A 15,625-nucleotide genomic window follows, 5' to 3' on the forward strand; every position below is an offset into this window, starting at 1 on the left:
AGACAATTTATTCTCAAGGCTCGCAATGCAGATTCAAAGACTTGGACTCGGCACACAAGTTTGGACGCTGAATGGAGTTGGATCCAAAGAGTATGTGCCTACCATGCCCAGGCTCTGCGAATGAGGCCCGGAGAGCGAAGAGAAACCCAGCTGCTCCAAATTTTCAGGGTGATATCAGTGTGTGCAGAAGAGGTAGAGATTTGTGGTGAAAGCCAACAATGACGGGCTTGCAACTGCTGTGCTTTCAATTAAAATGAAATACACTCAAGACAGTCTAAGTATTTTAAAACGGCAGCACTGTCTCCTGTGCCAGGCTTTATTTTCTAATCATTCTCAAGAATATAGGAAATCTGATAATAGCTTAATGAACACGAGGCAATTTGGAAAAGCACTTTTTTTTCAAATGGGAATGAAGTTGAAAGATGATGCAAAATAAAACAACAACTACAGCCACGCCCTCTCCACCTAGCTGTGTGAAAATGTTTTCTTTCTTTTTTTCTTTTCTTTTTTTTTTGTAGATAGCCTACCTATTTTGATACAAAGCAATTTGGGGATTAATTTATAATATGCCTTGGCTAAATATGTTGAGGATATAATATGAATATTGCACCCAGAATTTAAATATTTTTAGTATAATCTCATCAGCTACCACAAGGAAACACAGACATAAAAAATAATGGAGATAAGCTATTACATTAATGAAATGAACATTAAATTGTATAATAAATAAGATGGTGAGGGTGATCTGCACAATGCACTGCTGTGAAAATAAAGACCTGAGATTGCTCCCAAATGCCCTGAGAGCAAAACTGTGCAGCAATTAGTGCAAAATTAGCACCTATTAAAATTAGCTTCACACAAGAAAAGAAAAAGGTGTGCCTATGTATGTGTGCAGTGGGGGTCATTTATGTAAGCCGAGAGGAATACGTCTCCAAAAACACACGTTTGGCAGGGAAGAGAGGGCTAGATTACAGTGTTCTCCTGTGATAATTTCTGCATCTCCCGGTGTAAGATCACAGAGCCAGCAGCTGTGCCTCCAGGGCCTGTGGGCGCTGGGTGAGTGTGTGAGCCGCACACAACATTCCAGCGACGTTAACAAAACCCACTGCACATCATAAAACAAGCAACCTTCACAAAACACACACTCTCCCTCATGTGTCTACCTTGTCAGAGGCTGCCTGTGATTTGTTTCTGTTGAATTCAGACTTTAAAAGGTATCAAATACAATATGGAAGCTGTAATTACACACCTGGTTTCCTCTTTCTCTTTTTTCTTTCTTTCAGCTGGCAGAAAGACTGAATTTATGCAGAGATTTTGTGTGCAACTATGTATGTTTGTTGCTTTCCTTCCAATCCGAAGCACACAACATCGCTTAATGCGGGTCCGGACATAAAACGCGCAGTTTGAGATGAATTATGCATATCTTGACACTTGAAGTGCTGAGAGAGATGCATCCTCTGGATTTGCCTGTGTCTCTACATTTTTGGCTATGCATGTGAATCATTACATGGCTATGAATTATAAAGCAAGGCACAAAAGAGCTAAACAGCTCAGAGCTGCACTTGTTTTGATACAAAGCAAGTATCCGGGGATGCTGAGAGCACCTCTAGCTTTCATATTGATATTTTGCATCAGAAGACGTTTCATTGACAATCCGCCTGGTAACTTAACTGTGCCCATCAATTTGTTCTCACAATAAATAAATAAATAAATAAATAAATCACTGTTTGCTACAGCAAGTTACTGAATATTATCCAGACGTTCTCAAGTGCTCAATATGCCTAACAAGAACGACTTTAAAAGAATCACATGCAGGCATCTTTCTTCAAACCAGCTACAGAAAAGAAAATCTCAATAGTTAACACGCTCTCTTTTCCATCCAAAAGACAGAAAGTAGTCTTAAGTACGTACTTTGCTATTAAAAGGGGCTCTATGTTCTTTTTGACTGCTTTTCCACGTTAACACCTTTTTCTATACACCGTTCTACAATTCCTCCAACGTGTTGTAACTTAACTGTGAAACTATTTTTCTCTCGTCTTGCTTTCCCTCCCTTCTATTCGGTCTAAAAAGCAAAGGCTACAAAAAGAAAAAAGAAAAAAAAAAACAAATACTAAGCTCTTTTTCTTGGAACCAAAAGAGCGCTCTCTCAAAACAATAAGGACAGATCTCGTTGCATGGAAATGGCTCCCGTTCCCATTAGAAGAAAAAGATGGCAAACAGTGTTTCTACCTCTGTTTTTTTAATTAAGACTGTCTCAGCTTCTTTCTCGGTGCTCTGTGGAGACGCTGCCTGTGAAGTGATTAAAAAGAATGTGATCTGATCAAGAGACAGGAATAATGGAGTAGGAATGCTAGGTTTACCCGAGTGCTAAGACTCCCCTGATCCAACCCACCCGCCTCCCAAAGAAAAAGGATTTCACTCACCCTTTCTTCCCTAAATAGTTTTTCAGGTCGTCCTTTTTCTCTCTTTTTTTGGAGTCGTAGACAAACGTTAAACGTTAGCGTGCACATGTGTGTCGTGCGTTACTCAAGTGGAACTGCAGTGCGAGTGTGAAAGAAACAAACTGGAAAAATAGGTAAAACGCCTTCGAATTATATCCGATTTAAGAAAGGTCACCCCAGCCTCTGCTGGGGTTTTTCTCAACACTAAATCCTCTATCAAAATGTCATAGTGAGTTAGGGAAAGACAAAGGAGAGTCACAGCATGCAAACTGCACATATATCTAATCCTAACAAAGCCATGAATGGGCCTTCACAAGTCTAATTATACTTGTTTATTTGTTGCCATGCAGAAAGAACTGATGAAAAATCCATCAAAGTGGTATTATCCAAACATCAAGAGCTTCTCTAGCCTCCAAGGACACCGGGAGGCTTAATTCTTTCTTGTTTAAGTCCAAAAAAAGAGAGAGAAAGAATTGCAAAGGGGAGAGGAGTGAGGGGGGAAAAACGGTTTTGCATGACCCTTTTTTCACAAAGGCTTTTCCCGACCCTGTCGATGCCCAGAGGTGTAACAGTAGAAGCAGGATATCTCCCCTGTGCCATAACCACATTTAAGGGCCTCATTTTCAATACACAACATATCATTACTGTCGGGTGTGGCAAATCCACATCAGCAAAAAGATGTCTATTTAGCTGTTGTACAAATTACCTTTCTGTTGGTGGCGTTTCACAAAAGAGTCAAACAATTTGAGGAACAAAACAAGTTCTAAGTACGAGAAGTTGAAAAAAAAAAAAGTTATTATATTAAAACATCATCACATGACTTGAGTTTTACATTCAAGATTTCTTCAAAAAGACCCTTTAAACGAGGGGAACAAAAAGGACTGCCCGGGTTTATACGACTCCCTCGCCCATTCGAAAACTTTTAACAGGAGAGGCCGGTATCAAAGGGAAACATAATCTACATAGCTAATGTCTTTTCTCAATTCAAAGCAGAGAAGGCTGCAATTTCTCCTCGCTGGCAATCTGGAAACACTCTGGAGTTAATTACGCTTGATTCGAAATGAACCGCACAAACAAAGGCCAGTCTATGTCCAGACTATTATACTGCATTAACCGGCTTTAAGCTTCCTGCGGATCATTCCGAGGCTCTTCCATTACCCTCCCCTACCGTCCCAACACGGAGAGAAAATGCCTGCACACCCTGGATTAATGAAAAGGAGCGTAAAAAGAATGTGTGACGACCTCTCCCGACACAGTGCAAACTTTCAGTCCAAGTCACAGAAAAAAGGGGAGAAGGTAATTAAGTTTGAAAGAAAAGGTCCTCACGACAAACAATGAGGCTGTGTCTCTGGAGGAGCGCAGGGGGGTGAAAAAAATCATTAACATTCTTTTTCAACTGAGAAAAAGAGAAGGAGGGGAAAGGGGAACGTATGCTGGCAGGTTCCCCACTAGTCTTCCTCTTTAGCCTTTTTTTCACCCCACATCTGGTTTCACATCTTCTCTGGTGCCCGTGTCCACGTGACGGCAGATCATCCCTTTAACCCCACCTCTTTCTCTCTTGCTTCAGCTTTGCAAAGTTAACTTTGACAGTTAACTTAGAGAGCATCGCAGAGACAACCACGCACGTTTGCCCACCTGAGACCCATCAGGCGTATTTTGCTAAGAGAAATAAGCCACATGCAAATCAGTGCGTTTCCCCGGTGAGTCTTATAGCTTAATTAGTAAAGCAGATATGCTGTTTTCTCTTTATAGTAATGACACACAAACAAATACAAACATGCACAGGCACTGACAGAGAATATGACTAAACACACACCGACTCACTAGAAAAGAACATTTCTCAAAGGAGGCACTGACTAAAATTAGAGTTGTTTTCTCTGATTCACAGGCTTGATGCGAATTCATCTCGTGATCTTTCTGCTGTCCGCGCAAGCACGAGTGATGAATATGTTTGCTTTCTGCTTTTTTTTCCTCTTTGCAGGAGGGAGAAAAAGGTTCAGAGCTTTATCCCTTTGTGTGCGTGTTGTGTGCGAGTGTTTTCCCCCCCAATCTCGACAAGAAAAGCAGAGAATCTAATTGTAGCTTTGTCAGTCCATGTTTAGTAATCACCCTCTTTGTCTAGTTTTTGCAGAGCAGGATTAGAGTTAAAATGATGACTGACTAATCCCTTGATTTCCCTGTGCTAAATAAATATTAATCTACTGGTCAAACATGTTCTTGTGGAGTACAATACATACAATATGAAAGCGCTTACCAGTTACATAAATCGTAGTTTTACGCACATCTGTTTGAAAGCACTGCCCCCTTCCAATACATAAAAATAAATAAAGCAGAATTTAAAAAAAGGTTTATCCCGCAATCGAAGTTGACGGAATGAGTTATGCTCACGCAATCGTGCTTAAAACAAACCAAATACATGCTATGGCCTACAAACACTTGTATTGCAAAGACAGAGGTGAGAACCAAACACGCACAAAGTTAAAAACAGGCCACATATTTCAACTCCAAAAAAAAAAAAAACACATAGGAGGGGGCAAATTCACAGTTTAACAAGCCATTTAAATATATACCATGTTAAGCCTGTTGGACAGGTGTTATATTCCTACGGTCGCCTCTGTTAACTAACTTTAACCAGGAGAATGTTTTGACACGCTATCGCGTGGGCCGGGAGCAGTAAGCAGACGCCATTTGGAACAAGAGCCCGTTTTTCATTCACAGATTCTGACCTTTCTGTGCTGTCATTTTCCCCGAGAAACAATAAAAGTTTAAAGTTCAAGCTGCTCAGTAAAGACGGAGCATCCAGCCTGCCGGTCCTGTAATTATCTAGTATTATAAACATAATCACAGGCCAGGTATCCCTGCATGCATTCCAGAGCCGCTAGCTATGTGCTAACCCGAGTGTTCTTCATGCAGGAATTTCACAAAACATGTCAAACAATCTATTAAAGCATGAATTACTGCTAACTAAGTTCTCCCATACAGGCCTTAATGCCTTTATATGGCAGCACGAGAGATTGTGCTCCAGATCTCTCTAATTTCTGGAGCCAGAGAATTACTAATTAACTTAAGGTTCGGGCCTATATTTAATTAGAGAGCTCTCCAAATGAACTTTAGACCAAAGGCATTTGCTTTTTAAACAAACTCTGTTCTGACAGCTGTTGCGAGTTTACCCTTGTATGCCCACAAAAAAAAAAACATTTATTTTCAGAGCCATCATGGGGTCATTATTTCTTTAAGAAGGAACCGCTTGAAAAGTGTACACTTTAATTGGATTTCAATCCAAACAAACAACTGTCAGATGTAATTAGAATGAGTTGAAATTAGGGCCGCAATATTCCATTATCAAATAAACGGAATGTCACGCAAACTACCGATTCAATTTTCAAAGTTAATTTCGACGAATCTTTCAGTCACGTCGCTCCGTCTGCTTCCTACAATCACCAGACAAAATGACGCACATAGTAAAATGATTAATCCTTTTTTTGACTCATTAAAAAAAAAAAAATTAATGGCATGATATAAGAGAGCAGAAAATTGTTTCTTTCTCAGATGAAAAGGGCAAGAGACCGAAAAAATATCCGTGAGCAGTGCTAATGAAGAGAAACATTAAAAGAGTCTGTGGTTATTGCCACTTATGCCATTTGAAAGCCTATATGGGCCGCTTTGGCCCAGCTGTAACATTATCAGCGTGCTGCAGTGGGGAAGGCCACATTGTGTTATGCTTTTCAGATCGCTAAGGCCTCAACAAGACACTGGGGGTATTTTAAGGTCAACGACAACCTAGAAGAGAAAACAAGCTCTGGATCAGCATAACCGCCAACTAATTAAAGCAAAGAAAACACATTATACCTACAGCTCAGAATGGTAATAGTCAGGGGGAAGAATGATTTGTTTTGCTATCAAATGCCATGCAGTAATAAGCATAAAGCTGCGGTGAGGGAGTGTTTTGAAATGCAAAGCCAAGATGCGAGCACATGAAATGGCACATATACATTTGTTTCAACAAATCTCACAGACTCGCAGGCATTAAATGGAAAATAATCTGTGCTTTCTCAAATATTCTTCTAGCCCCATCCATCGTCAGATTTAACAGCCCTCCGGTTCGCCATTCGTATGCATCGCTTGATCTTCGCAAAGGCCTCTGATTTGATTTTATATGAAACACCCCAAAGGACCTCAATTTTCCTTAATGTTTTTTTCATACACTTTCCATAGGTCTTTTTTATTACACTTTCTTTGATTGCCCATAACTTATATGGTTATAGGCATGCCGGTCACCCTATTGTCTCCATATAAAGCTAAAAGAAATCTTCCAAAAATGAGGACAAGGTGAGGCAGAAAATCGTTGTTTCTTCAAAAGCCCAAAATACAGACGACACCATTATCTTTTTTCTCTCGGCTCAATGTGATACTTTGTTCTTTTCATTTCATGACCACGATTCTCTAACGTGAGCTCCACGAACCGCACATTCAATCTCGTTCTAAAAAGACGGTGACCACGCTGGGACTCCGAGCGCCCACACAAAACCAGCCTTCAGTCCGTGCCACTCATCTGGACTGATGGAAAGTCTAACCCCCTTTAAAGCAAATAATTAAAGATGATTCCAGCGCACATGCCAGACCAGAGCGAGACAGGATATGAGAAGTCTAGCATTAACCAAATTCTTCTCCGGGGACTTCTCCTGCTCAGCCCCTGGACAAATGCAAACAGTGGGCCAATGTCATGTCTGGAAAACTGCTCCTTTTCTTCATACACATTAGGGATGTCAATATACATAAATTCCCATAATCAATCATTGTTTAATTAATCGATTAATCATTAACCTCTTAAATCCAAAGCGAGGGGTGCTACCAAGTTATCACGATACTTAACCAAAAATAGGTCTCGCTTTAAAGCACGGCTTTACAGTGAATATAGGGAATATGACCATCACTTAGCAAGAGCTTTTAAATCTCCTGACATATTAGAAGTGCTCCTTTTCATAGCGTGCAAAAAATAACTGCTTTACATGAAAATGTGATTTGTAAAATCACTGCACATAACAGATAGATTGTGTCATATTTCGTTGAAAAGGTCTCAACCAGCAAGCATATTTGTTTCAGTTAGAGACCAAACTATACCAAGTATTTGTATGAAGAAAAAAAATAATGAACTTCACGAAACATTAGTGAACCACAGTAGATCACATATCTTTATTTAGAGCAGGTGGTCTCGAGCGAGCCCAAAAACAACATAACAAAAAACATAAGACGATGCGTAGATCACGAAGTGACACGGCACGCTGTTTGGCTAAAGCTACAGGACTTCCGGGATCAGAGCCCATCGCGATCATGATGCAGTGTTTTTCAACATCGTTTGAGAGTTCAACCGACGGAAACTGGATCTTGAGTGTGGTGGGGTGGGTAAAGTGGGTAGGGACGATGTGTAGAGACCGATCGGACACTGTTTTAGATTGACAGGTCTTGATTTACCATGCACCATAGATTAGGAGAGCATAGCTGAAACAGTGCTGGAAGATCAATTCTCAACCAGGATCTTATTACTTGTAGCTTATTCTATATACTTTTATCGTGCCGTTTATACAAGTAGATCTTATGGTCCATAAAATAACTTTGGACCCTTGGTTAATTATGTTTTGAAATAAACGGCTAGCCTACATAATCCATTGCATGGCTTGAAGACATAAATACATTTAGAATATAACTACGGCGCGCTCGCTTAGTTTTTCCTAGTGTGTCTGTGGCATATGTTTTGCACATGAACCATGCGCCTCAAAACTACGCACTCTAATGATAACCTTGCTTAATGGACCATCAATAAGTTTTAATGATTAAATTATTATTGACAATTAATCGATCGTCAACTAATCGTTAGCATCCCTAATACACAACACATATACACAAAGGTGGACCAGCCGTGTTAATATCCTCATCATAGGGCCAGATGAACCAACCAGCATGAATATTCATGAGGGCAGGCTCTCATTTATCTGTTTACATAAGGCACTACCGGTCATACATATTCAATTATGGTCTCATCCCTCTCTTGACGACTAATAAATGGGCTTGTTATCCAGTTGAGATCGGCAATGAGGGTGCATGCGATTTTTGAGTGTACATCTGTCTAAATGAAGCTCACATAAAGTTTTATCTACAGCACATATGGAGGGAGAAACAGCAACAAGACGAGAGTGTTAAGCTCAACCTTTGCCCGTATAACTGTACTTGGACATGAAATAAAGTGCTTCACAATAGCTGTGGCTATATGGCAATCCCTCTGCATGATACTTTGTCAATGAAGAGGTTACCTTTAATGCACACTCGGTTGCTGTTAGCGATGCTGTGATCTACAGAGACATAAATATTCTCATGAGATTATCTTATTGCATGGTATGAAAAAAGATTTCCAGCATAAAATCTCAACTGCTTTAAAACGTGAGACAGACGTAATGTCAAATGCTAATATGTGTACGAAATATTACAATAAATTAAAATATTTTTAAATCCTCTAACCTATCCTAAAACTTAAATCCTCACAGAGAAGATTAGCTTATTTTTACACATCACATGGTGAAAAAATATCATACTGAGGGGACATTTTGACCTTTAGCTGCTAATAGCCTCAGCGACGATGACTACATGTGTACTCGAAAACTTGTGATTCTCTGGATTTTATACACAATAGTTTGGTCTTTTCTGTTCATTTCCATACATGACTGCTTTTTTTCCAATGAGATGCCTAAATGCCCCCCCTTTTAATATCCTGTAGAGAAGGCGTCACAAAAAACCAAGGAAGGCCTGAGAATATGAAGGGGAAAAATCCCCTTCTCCAATGAGACGCAAGCTGACAGTAAAAGTAATGTAATCCTGACTGGCAAAGGACCAAGAGCAACAAAAACATTTAGATAACTGCGCTCAAAAATGAAAGTTCTCAATGAGGACAAAAATTACATTTCCTCACGATAACACGTCCTTCTCATAACAACCCTTGCGATTGTTTGAAATGTCCATGTCCTCATCAGTCAGTGTTCTCACACATCGTGGGGAATGGAGTGCAAGTCGCGGAAGAGGAAGAGACGTTCTTAACATCCAAGCTGTGGAGTAAGGAGAGCACATCTCGAGGGCCGGTGGGGGCGGAAAGGGGGACACAATCCACAGCATACAAGTTTCACTTGGCAACCGGGCCCACATCAACATCTGGTTGAGCTTGTCAGTACACGCCTGATTCAACCAGACACTAAAGCATGACTTGTCTAACTGAGAGCTTTGTTTGAAATGCACAGACGTGAACCGTCATCTATGGTGTATCCTTTTCTTTAGCGCCAGAGTTAAAAAGACTGACATAGCCACCTTTCACAATCGACTCAAAGCTACTTGCTTTTCACCCCTGGAACGGTTGGAATAAGAGACAGAAGAGAATAGAAGAATAATAGTTTTGTTCGTGATAACCTGTGAGCACTTATCCTGGCTACAATTCCTTTCCCTTAATCATTTGCATATGAAAGGACAGCTCTAGTCTATAAAAGGTCAGTGAAAGATGATCAAGGCTTCACAGAACACAACAAAACACAGGGAAAATGTCTCTGGCAACAGCTCGCGTTCATTTAATAGATCGCGATGTCAGTGACGCTGAAATCACGGAAGTGGTGCTCACGTCACACCGGCACCTTCCCCCAAATACAAAAACCAGCGCTAGAATCAGGCCGTCCCATCTATAATATATGAATGCTGTGTTAATCGTTTTATTTTTAACACACGCACATGCACACATAAAAATTCACGCTTGGAATGTTTTTCTCTGAATATCAAAAGGATTCCAAGCATATTCCTTGGGTTCTCATTCCTGTTTGTGTTTAAGAGTGTAAAAGAACGAAAAGAAATCAAAATTAAGTACACACATATCTATCGTACAATCAAAACCTTTTCTGTTTAAATTGAGGACACTGGAGGAAGAAAGAAATCCCATCTCTGCAGAATCAACTCGCTAGCTCTGCTGTTGTGCCTGAACGCTACTGAATAAAGCATACGGGCTGCTATTTACCAGTTGAGAGGGAGACCATTATCATACATATTACTTCACATGATGACAAAATCTGCAGGCATCTTGGGAGGCTTCAGGAATATGAAGCCTGCGCCTGTTGTCTCAAGTCCTCGACAAACATCTTTGGGGACAAGCGGGGCCTGGAAAGAAAGGACGAGAAGGCACCGTTTCCATCTTGCTTTCATCTAAGTCACTCAGTCAACCATTCAGTGCCCTATTCAAAGCCGCTGTGCATTATGCAAAAAAATGCTAATCCTTTTCCGATGCTTTTTACACTTGTACAAACCCAGCATTCCCTTTCCTGAAAAGCAATTATATCAGTTTACATTTCTGTCAAAAAACAGGATTACTTCAGGAGAACTAGCACTGCACAAGGCTTCCCCCCAACTATAGCTGAAGGAAACTAGAGATTATCTGAGACAGTATTTTTTTTCCGCTCCTTCATTCTCCTCAAAAAAGTGGAGAGGCCTTAAGAATGTGATTTAATTAGCCAAAGGGAAAAGAATAGATCTTTAGTTGCTGTGGAAACTCTTTCTGACCTGACCTTCTCTTTGCAAAAAGCCCCGAACAGAACGAGCCTCAGTCTTGGTCTATTAATCAGAAACAAATTATGAAAGAATGTTGTCGGCCTGAATAATGCTGGCCATTCTGTGGTGAGATCAGCAACAGCCTTCGCTCTCGCTTTCATTGTCTTTCTGTGTGTTTGACAGCCCGACATGACGAATGAGATCAGGAAGACCCCGGATTTGCATATGCAAATACCCACATGAGAGAAACGTGTCTAAACAAGTGTTATCGTGAGGCAGATTAAGTAAGCCGTCGTGCTTTTTGCTGTTTTTTGGGGGGGCCGCCGCCATAGTCAGGGCCATTAGTCAGCACAATTAACCCATCTCCATGGCTACTAATGAAATTTCGCCATGGTACGACTTAAATTAGATAGCTGGTTATGCGTTGCCACCGTCCGACTCCAAATCCATTATTTGCCCCAGGAACAATGAGCCGTTTGTGCTCAGATGATCTCCACCAGCTGAACAAACCTCAGAGTTAACAATTTGCATATGTTAATAAAATTAAGTCCTAATTACATGAAACTTGTACATATTCAAATGCACTTTCCCTAGGCGCTATGGAGCTTGAACCCCATCCAAGTGTTTAACCCTTCAGAAAGCCTCTAAGCAGGGGAGGCTCTTTCTGCCTCAGAAATGCCTCGGGGCTGACACTAAAAGGCCCCCCTTAATACATTAAGCCAGCTCCTGACTTCTCAGCTTTCCACCCACTGCTCTGCGGACCGGGGCAAGTACTGCATCCTCCGAACCAAATTCAATTGGGCCCACAACAAAAGCCCTATAGTTCCTCTTAAAACAATGTGAAATGTTTTCTCAATGCTATCTATGAGGAGTACACATCAACACACACACACACACACACACACACACACACACACACACACACACACACACACACACACACACGAGTTTATTAAATGGTTAATGTGCTTGGGAAACCACAACAACCACTAACAAATGAGAACCTAATAAACAGAGCTAAAATAAATCGTTCTGGTTATAAAATTTAAGTCTTGAGTTGAGACACTTTTAAGATGTATTCAAAAAATGACAGCGGAAAAAAAAAGGACAATATCTTATCACAACGACATTCAGCTTTTGAAATCATAACAGACAGGGAATCTTAAAGGAAACCATACAGTCGCAGCCAGATTAAAAAGGTCTTTGTCCTCCACCATGTACATTTTTTCCTTCTGTGCCGGCGAAATTAAATTGGTCTGTTCAAAGGTTTAAAATGAGACCAAATGAAAAAAAAAAAAAAAAAATTTATCACATATGAAATTCATGCCGCTCCGTGAAGCGTAGCCCAGATGGTGCGAGATGAATAAAAAACAAACACCTAATGATAGACAGCAGAAAGCTCAGAGGACTATTATAATGTCAGGGTTAAAGAAAAAAAAAATCCTGCTTCTTCTGACCAACAATGAATTTCCACAACTGCAATGAAATAAGCCGTGCTCCATGATGCTTTAAATGGTTCATATCACCACATTTGAAAATAGAAACTGTATTTCCCTGTCTATTTCTCGAACAAGGCCTTTTTATATTGTGGCGTTTTGGGGAGAAACTGATACTAGTGATGATGGTTGGTCATAGGATTTTTAAAGATGGATGCTGTCAAATTTGTGCATATATTGTATGTGTGTGTGTGTGTGTGTGAGTCTGAATGCATGTGTATGCAAACATCAGCGAGTGTGTGTTTAAACGGGGCTTCTCTTTTACAACTATCAGTGCTGGGATAACCACGTATTAGCATTCAACCGAACACGCAGTCATCTCTCAGCCTTTTAGCCAAATTGGGTGTCTTAATGTCACAAAGCAGTGGCAGTCAAGCCCTGCGCGTTGCCATAGGAGTTTCGGTACTGAACAGCAGAACGCTGTGATAGGCTTGTAGCAAGCCACTCCGCAGAGGCGGATTTTAAATCATCCAGCCTCTTCTATTAGACTTGAGACTTATTGAGGTAGAAACCATAAAAAATGAAGAAGGGAAATTTAATCCCTGAAATATTGATTTGCACATTAATATCATATAGGCAGTGGGCAATTTGGCTTCATGGAAATGACACATTGTCGACCCTAGGAGAAGCCTCAGCCAATCTTACTGCAGAACATGTCTCAAGAGTTATTAAAGGCTCCTCGCGTTGGCTTCACGATTTTCCGAGCTGCTTCGAATCAATCTGTACACTGTATGAAATTATGTGGACAAAAACGCAAAACACATCTGAAAATGAATCAAAGCAGGCTTATTAGATCCAGATGCCTTGCGTATCTGCAGGTCTCAGAGAAAGCGTTTTTGAAATAAATGTTTTACATCTAACTGTTGTTGTCACACAGCAACAGAACTATTGAATGAAAAAAACATTTTATTCATTAATATAAATACAAATAATTCAAGCTAAAAATTAAAAAGTTTAATACAAAAAAGAAAGCACTACCTCTACATGCAAGACATATAAATATGCATATAATAATAATAATGTTGTTGTTGTTGTTATTACTGAATTATTACTAAATTAATTAAAAAAAAACGATATATAGGCTATATGAAAAAACGAATCCAATAAAAAAGATGCACAGATGTCCGGTTCAAATCCAATTTGCAAACAAATCCAGGTATCCATAAATGATCGTATTAATGTAACAAAAAAAGCGTACAAATCCACAATGTCTAATGAAGAAAAATCAAACGCAGCTCAATTAATACACAAACAAGCAAACATGCTGCCAACAGTAAAGAGCAAACTCAAAACAACGTGAAAATCCTACAAATACGGTGATCCGGGTAGTGAAAATCTGGTGTTTTAGAGAGCAGAGAGCGCAGACACACAGCGATACACACCGCGGCTCTGTGCTCTGCCTCCCCACTGCCTGTGTTTTTTCTGTGCTCTCAATGGAAGCGATCGATGCCCTTGTCACTGTCGCGTTCCAATCGGAGCCAAGACTCTGTCTCACACTCACCATCAACCCAAAAGCAAAGCGCTCACACACATGCCACGGTCTTCGATGCCAATGTTAACGTTTTTCCACACAAAAAAACGAAAACTCTGAACTTTAAGAATCTACCGACCTTACTATAAACTCGGGGACAATTATCTCAGGAAAAACGTAAAGGGAATGAAGGGAGAAGAAAAGGAAACTTACGGGCAAGACAGAAGACAGAAGTAGTTTAAACACGGAATGGGCTTTCTGATGAAAATAGGAATGCTTTCGGTCCTTTTTATTCCGTTGTTTTTTTTTTTTTTTTACGTCTGCCACAGACACGAAGGAGTCCGGGATATTGCAGAAGAGACCCTCGGCTGCTGTTAGAGTTCAATCCCTCCTATCGTTTACCATCAACCGGAGGGACTGTTTTATACGTTGCAGGTAACAGAAATGTACGAAGAAGCATCTTTTAGTTATCAGAGGTGAACTGTGCCGCTTTTGAGTTTATCTCAAGATGCATGACTGAAAACACCGGTCCGGAGCGCCTTGCGACGTCGTGTCAAAAACGTAGCCTTCGCGTTTCTTACTACCACAGGATATGTTTGCCCGTTGCCTTTTCGAACATATGTTATTAAAAAATGTACGACTTATGTTGTTTGAGATAAACGATTGATAATTTGTTCAAATGTAGCTGTTTAGCGTTTGCTGTGACGAGGCGAGTCCAACTCCTGAGGCGAACACAACAGCCGCGAGCGTCCAAATCTGTCCACTTTTACTCTGTATCAGCGAAGAACGCTATCAAATAGAGCTAAACATAACATTTGTAAAGGTTTGCTTGCAAAAGAAACGAAATGGAGTCGGGAAATGTGTATGGTAGATACGGTAGGGCAACATCTCCTGACAGTTCGGCAAAACGACTGTTTTATAAACTGAGAGAAAAATATTTAGGCTGACATTTGTCGAAATTATATCACATAAAGCCGTAATCCGACAGCGGAATAGCGCATATTCGGCAAGACTAGTCGCGAAAGAAAATCAATACTCGACCTAAATTTAACACCAACTACTCAATAAAAGTTGAAGGAAAAAAAAACTTACTTTCTTCCCCCGCGGTTCCCTCCGCTTCTTCTCTTGATATTTGCTTTTTCTGAAAAAAAAATCACATCCAATGGTACCGCAAGTAGGTAACAAAAAAGGATAAAAAAGAAAAAAATGTAACAGTAATCCTCCAACTTTATTGGAAAAAACGTAAATACTACAGTAAGAGTCGATCCTTTTGGGTCCGGTTGTGTAAAAGATGTGTCGACGACTGCCTAGCAGTTTCGGTTGTGGAGGGGTAAGGGAAAGGAGGTAAGGAAATGAAAATCCGATATGTCTTTATTCTGCTAATTATTATCGTTTTAGCCCTGTTTAAAAAAATGGCTGATTAAGTTGAGTGCGCATGTCTTTGTGTGTCTATTCTCGATATGCACTCTGGGAATGAGAGAGAGAGGGGGAGTGAGCGCGCGAGGGAGGGAGAGAGAGAGCGCGCGAGGCAGAAAGAGAGAGACGTAATTAGTGAGGTGATCAACAGTCTCCACATTGCAAATGACGCGCTGTTTCAACTTGGAGAGCCGAAGGGCTGTACGAGCCAGATTCCTAAAATGATCTAATAG

At 40.4% G+C, this 15,625-nt stretch overlaps 1 protein-coding gene across 2 annotated transcripts in view; it reads right to left on the reverse strand.

Moving 5' to 3' along the window:
* Positions 1–15,423, reverse strand: part of zfhx4 (zinc finger homeobox 4) — a 73,805-nt gene extending 58,382 nt beyond the window's left edge. For both annotated transcript variants that reach the window (XM_081353047.1, XM_081353046.1), the window contains exon 1: positions 15,069–15,423. The gene's annotated coding sequence lies outside the window, so the exon portion shown is untranslated. The remainder of the gene's footprint in view (positions 1–15,068) is intronic.
* Positions 15,424–15,625: the final 202 nt, after the last annotated feature.

Source organism: Scardinius erythrophthalmus (assembly GCF_964197995.2).
Source record: "Scardinius erythrophthalmus genome assembly, chromosome: 22".
NCBI classification, from domain to species: Eukaryota; Metazoa; Chordata; class Actinopteri; order Cypriniformes; family Leuciscidae; genus Scardinius; species Scardinius erythrophthalmus.